Source organism: Amblyraja radiata, chromosome 1 (assembly GCF_010909765.2).
Source record: "Amblyraja radiata isolate CabotCenter1 chromosome 1, sAmbRad1.1.pri, whole genome shotgun sequence".
Taxonomy (NCBI): domain Eukaryota; kingdom Metazoa; phylum Chordata; class Chondrichthyes; order Rajiformes; family Rajidae; genus Amblyraja; species Amblyraja radiata.
Genome location: NC_045956.1, coordinates 60,667,197 through 60,682,898, shown reverse-complemented (window position 1 = coordinate 60,682,898; position 15,702 = coordinate 60,667,197).

Below are 15,702 nucleotides of genomic sequence, written 5' to 3'. Positions count from 1 at the left end.
TCACACAAGATCACCTCAGATCAAACGTGCAGGCAGAGGTGTCAACATTGCCTGGCTGCTTCTGTGAGGTAAGATTGACATACCCTGCGGGATCAGAATGGAGAAGCAAATTTATTGCGTTTCTGCATTTGTGAATAGCTGTCAGCTGCAGCATCAAAACTTGTGGAAATTACACTTTGTTTGTTAATTATAAAAACTGCTACCAACCCTCGCAGTTCTGCTGAGCCTTTCGCAGCCTCAGTTCGTCCCAAAGCAATTACAAAGCAAAATAAGTACTTTGGATTTGTGGTGACTGCTGTCTCAGAAACACAACGGTCCACTTGTACAGAGCAATCTTACTGTAACGGCGAGACAATTATGATCAAGTCAGCTGTTTTAGCTGCTTCTGCGTTATATATTGGTAGGAATTTCAAGCAAATTATTCCACTAATAATTTCTTGTTTTGTGCCTTCATCTTTTGTTCTTCTTAACTTAAAGTGGCCGGTGTTGTTATAGAGCCGTAGAGTCCAGTTTAGTTTAGTTTAGTTTTGTTTATTGTCACGTTTACTGAGGTGCAGTGAAAAGCTTTTTTGTTGCGTGTTATCCAGTCAGCGGAAAGACTACACATGATTACAATCAAGCCGTCCACACAGTGTACAGATACAGGTTAAAGGGAATAACGTATAATGCAAAATAAAGTCCAGTAAAGTCCAATAAAAGACAGTCGAGGTACTTCATTGCGGTCGATGGGAGGTCGGAACCACTCTAGCTTGTGATAGGATGACTCAGTTGCCTGATAACAGCTGGGAAGAAACTGTCCCATGAGTATTGCGTCTCATTGTACAGTAGGTGATGGTGAAGTACCCAGTCACAATTCACCCCCACCAAATGCATGAAGCAATCTTTTTAAAAATATATATTTTTATTTATTAGAAGTACAGTAAATTACAATAGTACAAGCCAGATATATCTTATTACATTTATTGTACCCCTTCATTTTTTAAGCTTTAAGGAAAGATATAGATAAAGAAAGTAGAGAAAGTGAGAGAAAGAAAGTTGTGTTCGTGTAAGAGAGTGATCAATGAGAGAAAAAAAAGAGACCCATTGGTTAGAGAAAAGAATTAAGAAATAGACCCTAGAAAAGAAAGGAGGAAAAAGGAAAAAAAAAAAACCAAGCTCTATTATAAAAAACGTGCAAAAGGGATATACCAACTTCATATTTTTCCTCCTCCCTTACCAGATCCTGACACCATTTCTTTTTTGAAGTACTGATGCACCTTATTCTTGTAGTAAGTCGATAAATGCAGACCACGTCTTTTGGAAGTGGTCTGATTTGCCTGCAAGGAGGAGTCTCATATCTTCCAGGTGTAATGTTTCAAACATATTTGAAATCCACATATTTAATGTTGGGATAGGAGCGTTCTTCCAGAATTTAAGTACAAGCTTAATGCAAGTCCCATAATGCATGAAGCAATCTATGGGACCATAAGTCAATTACCACTCACATGATAGAGCGCACGGTGGCGCAGCACTAGAGTTGCTGCCTTACAGCACCAGGGGTCCGGGTTCAATCCTGACTACAGGTGCTGTCTTTAGGGAGTTTGTACCTTCTCCCTGTGACCGCGTGGTTTTCCTCGGGATTGCTCCAGTTTCCTCTCGCACTCCAAAGACACACAGGGTTATAGGTTAATTGGCTTCTGTAAAGTTGCTCCTTGTGTGTAGGACAGTAGTGTTTGGTGAGCAATGATCAGCGTGGACTCGGAGGGTTGACGGGCTTGTTTCTGCGCTGTATCTCTAAACTAAATGAAACTATACTAGGCTATGTGATTAAGCCAAAATCGCCCAAGATGTTAGGCCCAACGCTACCCATTTGTTTGCATATTCAACATTTGCACTGCTGAAACGTGAGTTTATTAATTACTATGAAGTTTGCAAGATATGGATAATATCTCTTTGGACAGAGCCACCTCCTGTTAACATAACTAAGAGGCTTAAGGGCCCCTCCATATTTATACCCACACCTACCATTTAGTTTAGTTTAGTTTAGAGATACAAGCCTTTCAGCCCTCCCAGTTCATGCTGACCATTATTCACCTGTTCACATTAGTTCTATCCTACACACTAGGGACAATTTTACCGAAGCCAATTAACCTACAAATCCGCACATCTTTGGGGAGTGGGAGAAAACTGAAGCACCTGACGAAAACCAGCGAGGTCACAGGGAGAACGTACAAACTCCGTACAGACAGCACCTGTAGTCCGGGTCTCTGGCGCTGTAAGGCAGCAACTCTACCGGTGCGCCACTGTGCCGCTTGAGTCTTTTACCTAGGGTAGGGGAATTAAGAACCAGAAGTTATAAGTTTAAGGTGATAGGGGAATGATTTAGGAACCTGAGGGGCAACTTTTTCACACACCATTGTGTTGGGTCAGGATTGAATCCCGGACTTTAGGGCTGTAAGGCAGCAACTCTACCGCTGCTCCACTGTGCGCCTTTTATATGGAGTTAGTAGGATGTTAGCCAATAACTCATATAATGTTTGCTCTAAACAATATAAGCAACAAGGGTCCAAGGGATTACCATTCATAGCCAACACAGTGCCGATCACAACTCTTAGATGCCTTTGATGTCTTTGACTTCACAGCCTAGTCCATTAATGGGATACAAATTGTATCCTTGGGCTATAGGCAGCAATGAGGCAGGGAGAAACTCTCTTTAGAAAGCAATGTAATTACCTACTCTCTCCCTAACTTCATGCCTATAGATCACATTTGCAGAACTAATTAAACCCGCATCTAATATATAACCGTATATATCTTGTGTTGACCGTTCTCTAGTGCGTTATAATTTGCAGATGCCAATAAGTATGTGAAGATCTTTGTCTCCATAAAATGGCTGAAGTAGTAGTTATAGTGTTTCAAACACACAATAAATTGTTCCAATCCTTTGTGATTTCCGTGTTCTTGGAGCCAAATTGCCTCTTGAAATTGTTTCTTCAGCAATTATTTTATTTTATTCATTTTTATGAATGTGCGTGTTTCTGGCAAGGCCGTCATATATTGCTATGTTAAAAATGCTAAATTGTTCTTGAGAAGGTGAGAGTGCGCGGGATTCTTGAATCACTGCGGTCCATCAGGTGAAAGAGTTCTCAAGGTGGAGGAGGTTTAGAATCTAAACCTAGCAACGATGAAACCGCTATGTCATAGAGGTACAGCGCGGAAACAGGCCCTTCAACCCACCAAATCTGCGCCGACCAACGATCACCCCGCACACTAACTCTATTCTACACACTAGGGACAATCTACAAGTTTACCAAACCCGTTTTCTCATTCGCTCCTTTACACACTAGGCACAATTTTACAGAAGCCAATTAACCAACAAACCTGTCCGTCTTTGGAGTATGGGATGAAACCGGAAGACCTGGAGGAAACCAACGTGGTAACAGGGCAAACGTGCAAACTCCATACAGAAAGTACCCAAGGTCAGGATCAAACCTAGGTCTCTGGTGCTGTGAGTCTGCAGCTCGTCCAACTGCACCACTTGCGCCATCAGACTTAGCAAAGACACGATGAACTCTTCATGTGTGGGCAAATTAAATCAAGTATCACTACTCCCAGCTATGGCAAGCAAAGATATAGGGCTCCCTTTTCTAGATCCAATGTCATTTTTTAACTATAAAGATCTTTCCCCTCGTTTGAGAAAATATATCCATCCTGTGAATATTTTCGTGTACTGCGTTTCACTTTGCCGTGAAAAATCAGCCAATATAATCAGACCCTGTCATTCCTTCTTCTCTCTGCCCCCGAAGTACAGAATTTGTAAGTGCGCCCCACCAGACTCATGAAACAGCTTCTTCTCCTCTGTTATCAAGCTTTGGAATGGTCCTTATAAGCTAGGGTACTGTTCGATTCACTTCTACCCCATTGAGGACAATGGACTTTGTCTATGGAACAATGCTGAGAACTATTTTCTCATGTTAAAGTGCATGGGTTTCTCCAGGTGCTCCGGTTTCCTCCCACATTCCAAAGACAAACAGGTTTGTAGGTTAATTGGCTTCTGTAAAATTGCCCTTAGTGTATAATGGGGCGAATGAGAAAGTGGAATAACATAGAACAAGTGTGAATGAATGATTGGTGGTCCTTGTAGTCCCAGTGGGCTGAAAGGTCAGTTTCTACGTTCAATCTCTAAACAAAACTAAAGTCTGTGTGCAGTTTGCAAGGTCTCCCTATGACTGCACGGGTATTTTCTCTGGGTACTCCCGTTTCTACCCACATCCCAAATACGTGTAGGTTAATTGGCCTCTGTAAAATTGCTTTTAATATGTAGGGAGTGGATGAGAAAGTGGGATAACATAGAACTTGTGTGAACTGGTGATCGGTGGTCGGTGGTCTAAATGAAAACAAACTAAAATCTAACTGCATGAAAGAATTTATATTTGTAATTGGAATATTGATGGACATTTCATCCTGCGCTACAATTATGTCTCTGCCCCATTATATTAGACTAATTGCTACAGATGAATTAGCAGTTGGACTAGAAAGAGAGTCTGATGGAAATATTCAATGTTCAGCACATGAGCTGAAGATGCTGAGACAGTAGGTTGATGATTGATGGAACTAATTAGGAGTAAGCACTAGGCCTCAGCTTACAGCAAGCACCTTAATTACTCACTTATTGTACAAGAACGCAAACTGCCCTAGCAGACAAAGGTTGGCGAGACCGGGTCATTATTGGCTCTTCTCTGAAGGGTTATACCACAGGCTTGAGGCGCCTGAAAGGATATGCCTGAAGTTACTAAAATAACAATGGATTATTTGCATTATTGTGAGCAGCTTTGGTCCCCATTTCAGAGGAGGGATGTGCTGGCATTAGAGAGTCATGAGGAGGTTCACAAGAAAGATCTGGGGATGACTAAGTTAACATATGATAAGCATTTGAACCTTCCAGAATAGTGAAAGGCTTGGGCAGAGTGGGCGTGGAGACAATGCTTCCACTAGTGAGAGAGTCTAGGACCAGAGGGCACAGCCTCAGAATAAAAGGACGTACCTTTAGAAAGGGGATGTGGAGGAAGTCCTTCTGTCAGAGGTTGGTGAATCTATTGAATTCATTGTCACAGATGGCGGTGGAGGCCACGACGCTGGTATTTTGAAAAGTACGTCCTCTCATTCTGAAGCTATGGCCTCTGGTTCTAGACTCTCCCAGTAGTAGAATCATCGTCTCCACATCCACTCTATCCAGGCCTTTCACTCATCAGTAAGTTTCAGTGAGGTCCTCCCTCAACCTTCTAAAATCCAGCGAGTGCAGACCCAGTGCTTTCTAACGCTCATCATATGTTAATCCAATCATTCCTGGGATCATTCTCGTTAACCTTCTCTGGACCCTCTCCAATGCCAGCACATCCTTCCTCAGCCTTAAACAGCCTCAGCGTTACATCCCTGTTTTTGTATTCTATCCCGTCAATGAGGTTCCCCCTCATCCTTCCACACTTGCAGATGTTGAATGTAAACCCAATCCTCTTGTAGGCTGCAGTGACAATGTCAATGTTGTCTTAGAGCTCAGCCTCTGAATGGGTGCAAATCCATCTTCCCCCTGCAGATCAATAGAGCTACACGGCATAAAAATGTGCCCTTTACCTCAACTCGTCCACAGCTTGTAGATGGATACAAAATGCTGGAGTAACTCAACGGGTCAGGCAGCATCTCTGGAGAAAATGAATGGGTGATGTTTCGGGTCAGACTGAAAGTAGAAGTGGGGGAGAGGCGAAATAAACTGTCGGCGAGAAAGAGAGCGAGTTCGATCCTGACTATAGGTGCTGTCTGTACAGAGTTTGTACGTTCTTCCCGTGACCACGTTTTTCTCCAGGTGCTCCGGTTCCCACCCACGCTCCAAAGATGTACAGGTTTGTAGGTTAATTGGCTTCGGTAAAATTGCAAATTGTCACTAGTGCACGAGATGATCACTGGTGGGCATGGACTCAGTAGGTCAAAAGACCCGTTTCCACACTGTATCTCTACTAAAGTCTTAAAGGCCAGAACAATTCAGGGCCAGCAACAGATGACCTCAGGAACGGTGAAGTCCATAATGGTCCATAACTATGTGACCTTGGTTCTGGAATATGGTCACCGTTAGTTGAACAACCTTCAATTAGTTCGGAAGATTAGCAGCATTCCCACGGGAAGTTTATTGAACATGAGGTGCAGCAATACTTGAAAGAAAGATTGAGAAACCCTCTGGACAATGATGGTCTGTTGCAGATACGTTGGTTGGGATCATGGTTTGCATGCCATCATAAAACCAACATAAAATGGAAAGTAAATTCTATAAAGAGTCAAATTTGGTGAGGGTGTTTCATAGTCCTTCTTAATTAATTATGTCAATGGCTTCTGTGAGGTCAAAAAAGATCATGTATAGAGTCACAGAGTCTTACAGATTGAAAACAGGGCATTCAGCCCTACTTAACCACACCAACATGCCCCATCTACACTAGTTCCACCTGCCTGCCCATATTGACCCATATCCCTCTAATAGGCCTCTGCCTACAGTCTGTCTGTTTTTTCTGTCTTTTAAAAACATTTTTAGCCAGTTTTAAAAGTTTGTTTCGGAGATTTCTTTAGCTTTTCTGTGACATCATCCCCAGTCACTATATAATCACACAAAGGGGAGGGGGTTAGGGTAAGGGGGAAACCGTTTTCCAGACTTCCTGGCGAGGATGCGACTATTCTCTGAGTCGCGTCCTCGCCCCCCTCCTCGTGGCCTACCACCTGGATTGGAGTGGCCTTTCCTGCCGGGGACATGGACCAGAGCTTCAGCAGCGGCGGCGCAGCGCTGGATACATCACGGAGCGGGCGATTGCTTACCTGGATCGCCGTTGAACTCCGGAGTATTGGGCCTGCTGCTTCAACATCGTGGAGCTGTGGTTCGTAGAGCTTCCAGTGCGGGTGGCACTGACTTCAACATCGCAGAGTCCTGGGGCCCTTAGCCGAGGGGCGCCAGCGTTGAATCTCCGCCCAGCGCGGCCTGTGGACTTCGGGAGCGGCGGACTCCGGTAGGAGGTGGCTGATTCGGATGTCCAAGCCGCTGAGGATGTCCTCCAGTCCCGACGTCGGACCTCCATCACCCTGGCGTGCAGGCCTGATTATCGGGCCGCCCGTAGCGGCAACAGCTGGGGTTTCGGGAGCCTCCCGACCACAGGAGGACGACAGAGGAGGATGACTGAATTTTTGAGCCTTCCCTCACAGTGGGAAACTTTGATCCCGCTGTGTGGGGATGTCTGTGTTAAAGACTATCGTGTTCTATGCTCTTTATTATTCGTATGGCTGTATGGCGACCACACATTTCACTGTACCAATTGGTACATGAGACAAATAAATGTATCTTGTATCTAAACTTGTTCTAGCCATGTACCTGTCTAAAGGTAAACTGTTGGGACTGAAGGCAGATAAACACCCAGGGCCTGATGGTCTGCATCCAAGAGTACTCAAGGAGGTGGCCCTAGAAATCATGGATGCATTGGTGATCATTTTCCAATATTCTCTCGACTCTGGATCAGTTCTTGTGGACTGGAGGGTAGCCAATGTATCCCCACTTTTTAAGAAAGGAGGGAGAGAGAAAACAGGTAATTATAGACCAGTTAGCCTTACATCGGTACTGGGGAAGATGCTGGAGTCGATTATTAAAGATGTTATAGCAGCGCATTTGGAAAGCAGTGACAGGATCGGTCAAAGTCAGCATGAATTTGTGAAGGGGAAATCATGCTTGACTAATCTTTTGGAATTTTTTGAGGGTGTAACTGAGAAAATGGTCAAGGAAGAGCCAGTGAATGTAGTGTACATAGCATTGTAAGGCACCGTGCTCGTTTATGTTTTCAACTATGATGATCATCATCCTCTGGTGGCTTGTTCCCTACATGCAGTATCCTTTGTGTGATTATATAGTGACTGGGGATCATGTCACAGTTGAAATGTCAGAAATAAGCTTCTTTGCAGTTTTGTTTTGTGCCGTGTACAATTCTGACAAACCCGGCATTTATTGTCCATGTAGAAACAAGCAACCGCAAATGTTGGTTTAAAACAAAAGGACACAAAGTGTCCTGGAGTATCTCAGCAGGGCGAAAATGGACACAAAGTTCTGGAGTAACTCAGCACGTCAGTGAGCTACCTTCTGTGATCATTCGGACAAAGGTCCTCCCACAGTAATCTTGGACAGAGGTCCAACGTTTAGGTCCATTGCCAATAAGGGACTTGCGATAGAGCCACAAGAGAATGCAGATGTTGGAATCTGGAGCAAGAATTCATGGAGAGCATCTGGAGCAACTCAATGGTTCAAGTAGCATCTGTGGAGGGAAGTGGACAGACAATGTTTTGGATCAAGACCCTTCATGCTTAATATGTGAAAAGGCATGGGAGATTGGGATTGCTATCCTCAGAACCAACATGGACCCAAAGGTCTGAAGGATCTTCTTATATGTCACACAGAGGGTGGTGGGTATATGACTGACAAACTACCAGATGCGGTGGTTGGGGCAGGAACATAAAGAACATTTAAAAATCACTTGTATCGACACATGGGGCAGGAACACACGGTCATAGACTCATTCAACACGTAAACATAGGAAGCATAGCTTCGGAAAGCTATTGGGTGATATGGGCCAAATGGGATTAGCTTAGATGGAGCGTTAAAACATAGACATAAGGAACTGCTGATGTTGGTTTTTACAAAGAAGGACACAAAGTGCTGGAGTAACTCAGCGAGTCAGACAGCATCCCTGGAGAAAATGATAGGTGACGTTTCAGGTTGGGACCTTTCTTCAGACGGGAGCAACACAACAAAACGAATACAAATTCCAAGGAAAAGCACAAAACTCTGGAGTAATGGAGGCAACCAATGCGGAATCAGTCTGAAGAAGGGTCCTGACCTGAAACGTCACCCATCCACCCCCCAGGGTTTGTGTCCTTCTAGCTTAGATGGCCATGTGGTCAGTATGGATGTTGGGCTGAATGGACACATGGTCAGTATGAACGTTGGGCCTGTTTTATGCTAACCAGGACTGATGCAGCGACATCACGGTACTGTCTAACTTCTGATCTCCCAATATAGAATCCTTCGTTATAAATTGCAAACCCTTTTATTCTCCGAGGGAATTAACCTCTTTTATTCTTGCTGGAGTTTACATCCCCCCCCCCCCAAGCCTGCGTACGTGAGACGCAAACGCAACTCACTGACCAGGTAATGAGGGTAGAGAGTGATTTTCTGGACTCCATAGTGATTGTTTTGGGGGACTTTAACAAGGCTAACCTCAGCCAACACCTTCCAAAGTACAACTTCATGTTACCTGCCCTGCCAGAGGGGAGAGAACACCCGATCACTGTTAAGGGCCTGTCCCACTGACGCAACCTTTCAGCGATTGTCTTCGACTTTCAAGCTCGAGGGCACTCGCCTGACAAACCGCGAGCTGGATCGACCGTCAGCGATGAAACCGCGAGCTGGATCGAACACACGCACACACACACACACACACACACACACACACACACACACACACACACACACACACACACACACACACACACACACACACACACACACACACACACACACACACACACACACACACACACACACACACACACTATGGAGAGAAGGAATAGGTGACGTTTCGGGTCAAGAACCTTTTTTAGACTGATGTCGGGGGGGTGGGGGGTGGGGGGGATGGTAACAAGAGCTATCTAAAATTAGAGAAGTCAATGTTCATACTGCTGGGGTGTAAACTACTCAAGCGAAATATGAGGTGCTGTTCTTCCAATTTGTGCCGGGCCTCACTCTGACAATGGAGGAGGCCCAGGACAGAAAGGTCAGATTGGGAATGGGAGGGGGAGTTGAAGTGCAGTGCTACTGGGCAATCAGGTTGGTTAACAGGGACTGAGCGGAGGTGTTCAGCAAAGCGATCGCCAAGACCTCGCTTTGTCCTGCCGATGTAAAGAAGTTGACACTTAGAACAACGTTGCATTTCCTGCGATTGCAGGGGAAAGCACCCGGGGAGGGTGTGGGTTGGGTGGGAAGGGATGAGGGTGGACCCACCCTGCTTCCTGCAAAGACTCTATCCCCTACTCCAAATTCCTCCGTCAATGCCGCATCTGTGCCCAGGATGAGGGCATCGGAGATATCCTCATGCTTTAGGAAACGGGGGTTCCCCTCTTCCATTATAGATGAGGCTCTCATCAGAGTCTCCTCTATATCCCGCAGCTCCGCTCTTACTCCCCCTTCCCCTATTCATAACAAGGACAGAGTCCCCCTTGTCCTCACCTTCCACCCCATCAGCAGTTGCATACAATATATAATCCTCGGATATTTTCACCACCTCCAACGGGATCCCACTACTGGCCACATCTTCCCATCTCCTCCCCTTTCTGCTTTCTGCAGAGACCACTCCCTCCATATCTCCCTGGTCAATCCGTCCCTTCCCATCCAAACCACCCCCTCCCCAGGTACTTTCCCCTGCATCCGTTGGAAATGTAACACTTGGAGGAACAGCACCTCATATTTCGCTTGGGTAGTTTACACCCCAGCGGTATGAACATTGACCTCTAATTTTAGATAGTTCTTGCTTTCTCCCTCCTTCAGCTGCCCCTGAAGTCCCTGGAGGAGGAGTTTAAGGTGACTCGGGCCAGAGAGGTGATGATGTACAGGGACTCCAGCGACCCCAAGGTGGCTCAAGCAGGGGTGGAGGTGAAAACTGGGAGGAAGTGGAGAGCCGGCGAAGCCATGCTGCAAGCAGAGTCCCGGATACGCCACAGAGTCCTGGTGGGAGCAGTGACTCGGGGAAGAGCAGGCCTGGGAATCTTCCCATCTCCCCAGTTTGACAAGGCCAAGGGGAAGGAGAGGCGCAGGCTGGTCCAGGAGGAAGTGAGGGCAGTGGTGGAGGAGGAGAGGTGTACCAGAGCAGTTGGATTGAGGCAGCAGGGAGCCTGGACAAGGTGGGAGCAGGCCATGGACCGAAAAGTCACATGGACTGAGCTCGGGCAGGCTGAACCGCAGCGCATCAAGTTCCTGGTCCAGGCAGTGTATGATGTCCTGCCCAGCCCATCGAACTTCTTCATCTGGGGCAAAGCGGAATCTCCAGATTGCCCGCAATGCTCAGGCAAGGGGACGTTGGAGCACATCCTGAGCTGTTGCCCAAAGGCTCTTGGGCAGGGCCGGTACACATGGCGTCATGACCAGGTTCTCAAACCCATTGCAGAAGCTATCAGCATGGGAATCAGCAGCTGCAGACGAGAATGCCCCACCACCCAGATGATCACCTTCGTGAAGGCCGGAGTGCAGCTGCCAAGAACCACAGCAGCCAGGAATCTATCAGGAATCCTGGCAACTGCGCAGGTCTGGCAGCTTTCCGTAGACCTGGTGAAACAGGTGAAGTTCCCACAGCACATTGCCACGACCACCCTGAGGCCAGATATCCTCCTGGTCTCAGAGGCAACCAAAAACATCGTCTTGTTGGAACTGTCAGCGCTGTGGGAGGACCGTCTGGAGGAGGCCCACGAGAGGAAAATGGCCAAATATGAAGAGCTGGTCATAGACTGCCGTAAGCAGGGCTGGAAGGCAAGGTGTATGCCCATCGAGGTTGGCTGCAGAGGTTTTGCAGGGCAATCGCTCTACAAAGCCTTGAGTGCACTGGGCATCAACGGAGTGGCGAGGAGAAGAGCCATCAAGAACACCACAGAGGCAGTGGACAAAGCCTCGAGATGGCTCTGGATCAGGAGAGGAGGTCCATGGGGAGGAGCGAATGCCACCTGAACACAAGTCGTGGTCTGATCAACCACGGCTGGGTCGCCTGGGTGAGAGTGTCTGATGTTGAAAGACCCGAAACACCCAATGACCCCAGGTTACATCACTGATGATGTGTTCAGGAGCATCTATCGATGCATTTGTATCAATCGCCCCAGCGGTATGAGCATTGACCTCTAATTTTAGATAGTTCTTGCTTTCTCCCGCCTTCCCCTCCCCCTTCCCAGTTCTCCCACAAGTCCCACTGTCTCCACCTACTTCCTTTCTTTATTCCACCCCCTCCACCCCGACATCAGTCTGAAAAAGGGTCTCGACCCGAAAAACGCCGCCTATTCCTCTCCATGGATGCTGCCTCACCCGTTGAGTTTCTCCAGCATTTTCTTTCTACCTCCCAGTCTGCAAAGACTGGGCCCTCGTCCACTACCCACCATCTCCTTGCTGCCCAATATCAGTCTGGCCATTTCTCCATCACTAACAATAGCAATTGAGGAGGTGGAGAGGCTATTCAGGAGACAGAAAAGCCAGAAATCTCCAGGACCGGACAATGTTCCCCCCTCTACCCTCAAGCTCTGTGCCGAACAACTGGCACTGGTCTACACAGACATTTTCAACCAGTCCCTGCAAACATGTACTGTCCCTGCCTGCTTCAAAGTCTCCACTATTGTGCCTGTACCCAAAAATACAAGGATTACTGGTCTTAATGACTACAGGCTTGTCGCACTGACCTCTGTAGTCATGAAGACCCTTGAAAGGCTTGTGCTGGCCAAGCTGAAAAATATCACGAGCTGGACCCCCTGCAGTTTGCATACCGGGCCAATAGATCAGTGGATGATGCAGTCAACCTAGACCTGCGCTTCATCCTCCAGCACCTAGACCGCCAGGGGACCTATGCAAGGATTTTGTTTGTTGATTTTAGCTCTGCGTTCAACACCATTGTGCCAGAGCTACTACACTCCAAACTCTCCCAGTTGAGTGTGCCTGAACCCCTCTGTCAGTGGATCACCAACTTCCTGACAGACAGGAAGCAGCATGTGAGCTGGGAAAGCACATCTCAGACCCGCTGACCCTCAGCATAGGAGCACCGCAAGGCTGCGTACTCTCCCCTCTCATTTACTCTCTCTACACCAATAACTGCACCTCCATAGACTCAGCTGTCAAGCTTCTCAAGTTTGCGGATGACACAACCCTGATTGGACTGATCCAGGATGGGGAGGAATCTGCCTACAGACAGGAAGTGCACAGCTGGTGTCCTGGTACTATCGCAACAACCTTGAGCTCAATGCTCTTAAGACGGTGAGTTTAGGAGAGCTTCTTCTCCCCTCCCCCATCAACAACACAACAGTCACATCTGTGGAATCTTTTAAGTTCCTTGGAACCATCAAGGACCTGAAATGGGAGGCCACCATTGACTCCACAGTCAAAAAGACCCAACAGAGGATGTTATTCCTGCGGCAGCTGAGGAAGCACAATCTGCCACAGGCAATGATGGTCCAGTTTTTTTACTGTCATCATAGAGTCTGTCCTCACCTTCTCTAACATGGTCTGGTTTGGCTCAGCCACCAAGAACGACACCTGGAGGCTGCAGCGCATCATTCGATCAGCAGAGAAGGTTATTGGCTGCAGCCTCCCCCCATTGACAAACTGTACACTGCAAGGGCCAGGAAGCGAGCGGGTAAGATCATCTCTGACCCCTCTCACCCGGGCCACAAACTCTTCGAAGCACTTCCCTCTGGAAGGCGACTCTGGACGGTCAAAGCCGCCACAGCCAGACATAAACACAGCTTTTTTTCCACAAGTAGTAGCTCTAGTCAATAACCAAACATCTGTAGCCTCCTTTTGCTCTGGTATTTTATGTAATTCACATGTTTAAACTGTAATGTTTATTATTAATGTTTAATGTTTTATGTGTCATTCTTAATTGTTACTGTATGTCGTGTTGTTACTTGCGAGCGGAGCACCAAGGCAAATTCCTTGTATGTGTACGTACTTGGCCAATAAACGTATTCATTCATTCATTCTTTCTTCTTTCTTCCTCTTATGTATGACAGACTGTATGACCGATTCTCTTCTACACGTAGACAAATGTTAGTGGAACACTTATAGAAACATAGAAACATAGAAAATAGGTGCAGGAGTAGGCCATTCGGTCCTTCGAGCCTGCACCGCCATTCGATATGATCATGGCTGATCATCCAACTCAGTATCCCATCCCTGCCTTCTCTCCATACCCCCTGATCCCTTTAGCCACAAGGGCCACATCTAACTCCCTCTTAAATATAGCCAATGAACTGGCCTCAACTACCTTCGCTGGCAGAAAATTCCACAGATTCACCACTCTCTGTGTAAAAAATGATTTTCTCATCTCGGTCCTAAAAGACTTCCCTCTTATCCTTAAACTGTGACCCCTAGTTCTGGACTTCCCCAACATCGGGAACAATCTTCCTGTTATGTTTCTTGGACAAATTTATTATCATGCTTACTGAAACCAATGTCTAATTCTCAGCTTTAAAACAAATTTCAAAACTGTCATTTCTCACAGCAGGTTTTGGACTTATGTTTGCAAGATTACCCATCCAGTAATATAACCATTAAACTGCAATTGCCAGTATTGAAAAATCCCCATAGGATTGAAATGCCAGAAATTGAAATAAAAACAGAAAATGTTGGAAACATTCACAGGCCAAGCAGTCAATGACCTGCTGAGTATTTCCAGCATTTCCTGATCTTCAGACTTCTGCTTCAGTAAAAACGGAGTCGTATTTGGGATTACAGATATATTACATTAACCCTTTGCACACGTTGAATCATGCAGTTTCACCATATCTAACCTTTCTTCCCAACATGCCAATACACAAACAATACAGGCACCAGCGTGGCGCAGTGGTAATGTTGCTGCCTCACAGTGCCAGAGACAAGGAGTTACGATGAGGGATTACGTGAAGAACCCGTCCAGCACGCATGCGCGACATACTTCAAAGCAGCGGTGTGGAATCACAGAAAACACAATAATTGAAATAAACATAGTAAAGATAAGGAGAACTAAGATACCAGTTGATCTCTGTAATTGAGGGTGGGAGCGGAGGGCACGTAATCCCTCATCGTAACTCCTTATAAAATACAGATCAAACTTCAAACTGGTAAGTTCTCGTTTAATCTTACTATTTTACTTCGGAGTCACGTGAGTGACTACGTGAAGATTTTAAAGCTCTGTGATTTCAAACCGTGTAACAGCTCATACTTCACTCGCTGCCGAAGTCATCCAAGGGAGGAAGTATGTTATCGTAATCAAACATGAATCTGTTTGTAAAACAACAATGGCATTATTTGAAAATAATAACAAAGAAATTAATGCTCCCCCGGGCTTAAATTATATATTTTTTGCAGCGCCTAAATTCTCTCTGCAAGTGAAAACAGGTTTTATAATGGCTTGTTGTAGAATGTTTGAAAAGTTCTTTCCATGGACCACCCCGCTGTTACCAGGATAGGTCCAATGGCACATCCATACATTTAGCCGCCGGCGTGGATGCTGCTCTGGTGGAGTGAGATGTGTAAATATCGGTATCCACCAGCAGCTCCCAATACCTGTTTGAGCCATCTAGAGATGGTTTGACTCGGTACCCTGACCCAGTGGCTTTTTTGTGGCTGACCCATTGCTTCTTGTCTCCCTCGGGAATTTTAGGTTGTGTTGATATATTGTAGAAGGTGAGTCATGACACATCACGGTGGTCGGGTGGGTACGCCCGGAATTCCATAATGAGTCCTGAAGTTCCTGGTCTACTCTGTTTTACCTGCTCCTGAATGGTGAATGTTATTTGGTCTGATGTTACGACCATATTATCCAGTCTGAGTAGGTAAAAGGACTGGACCCTTATGCTGAGACTTAGCCATCAGCATGGCCGTATACAGGGTAGCTGTTTTCGGAGTAAGGGATCTGGCTGGTGCAC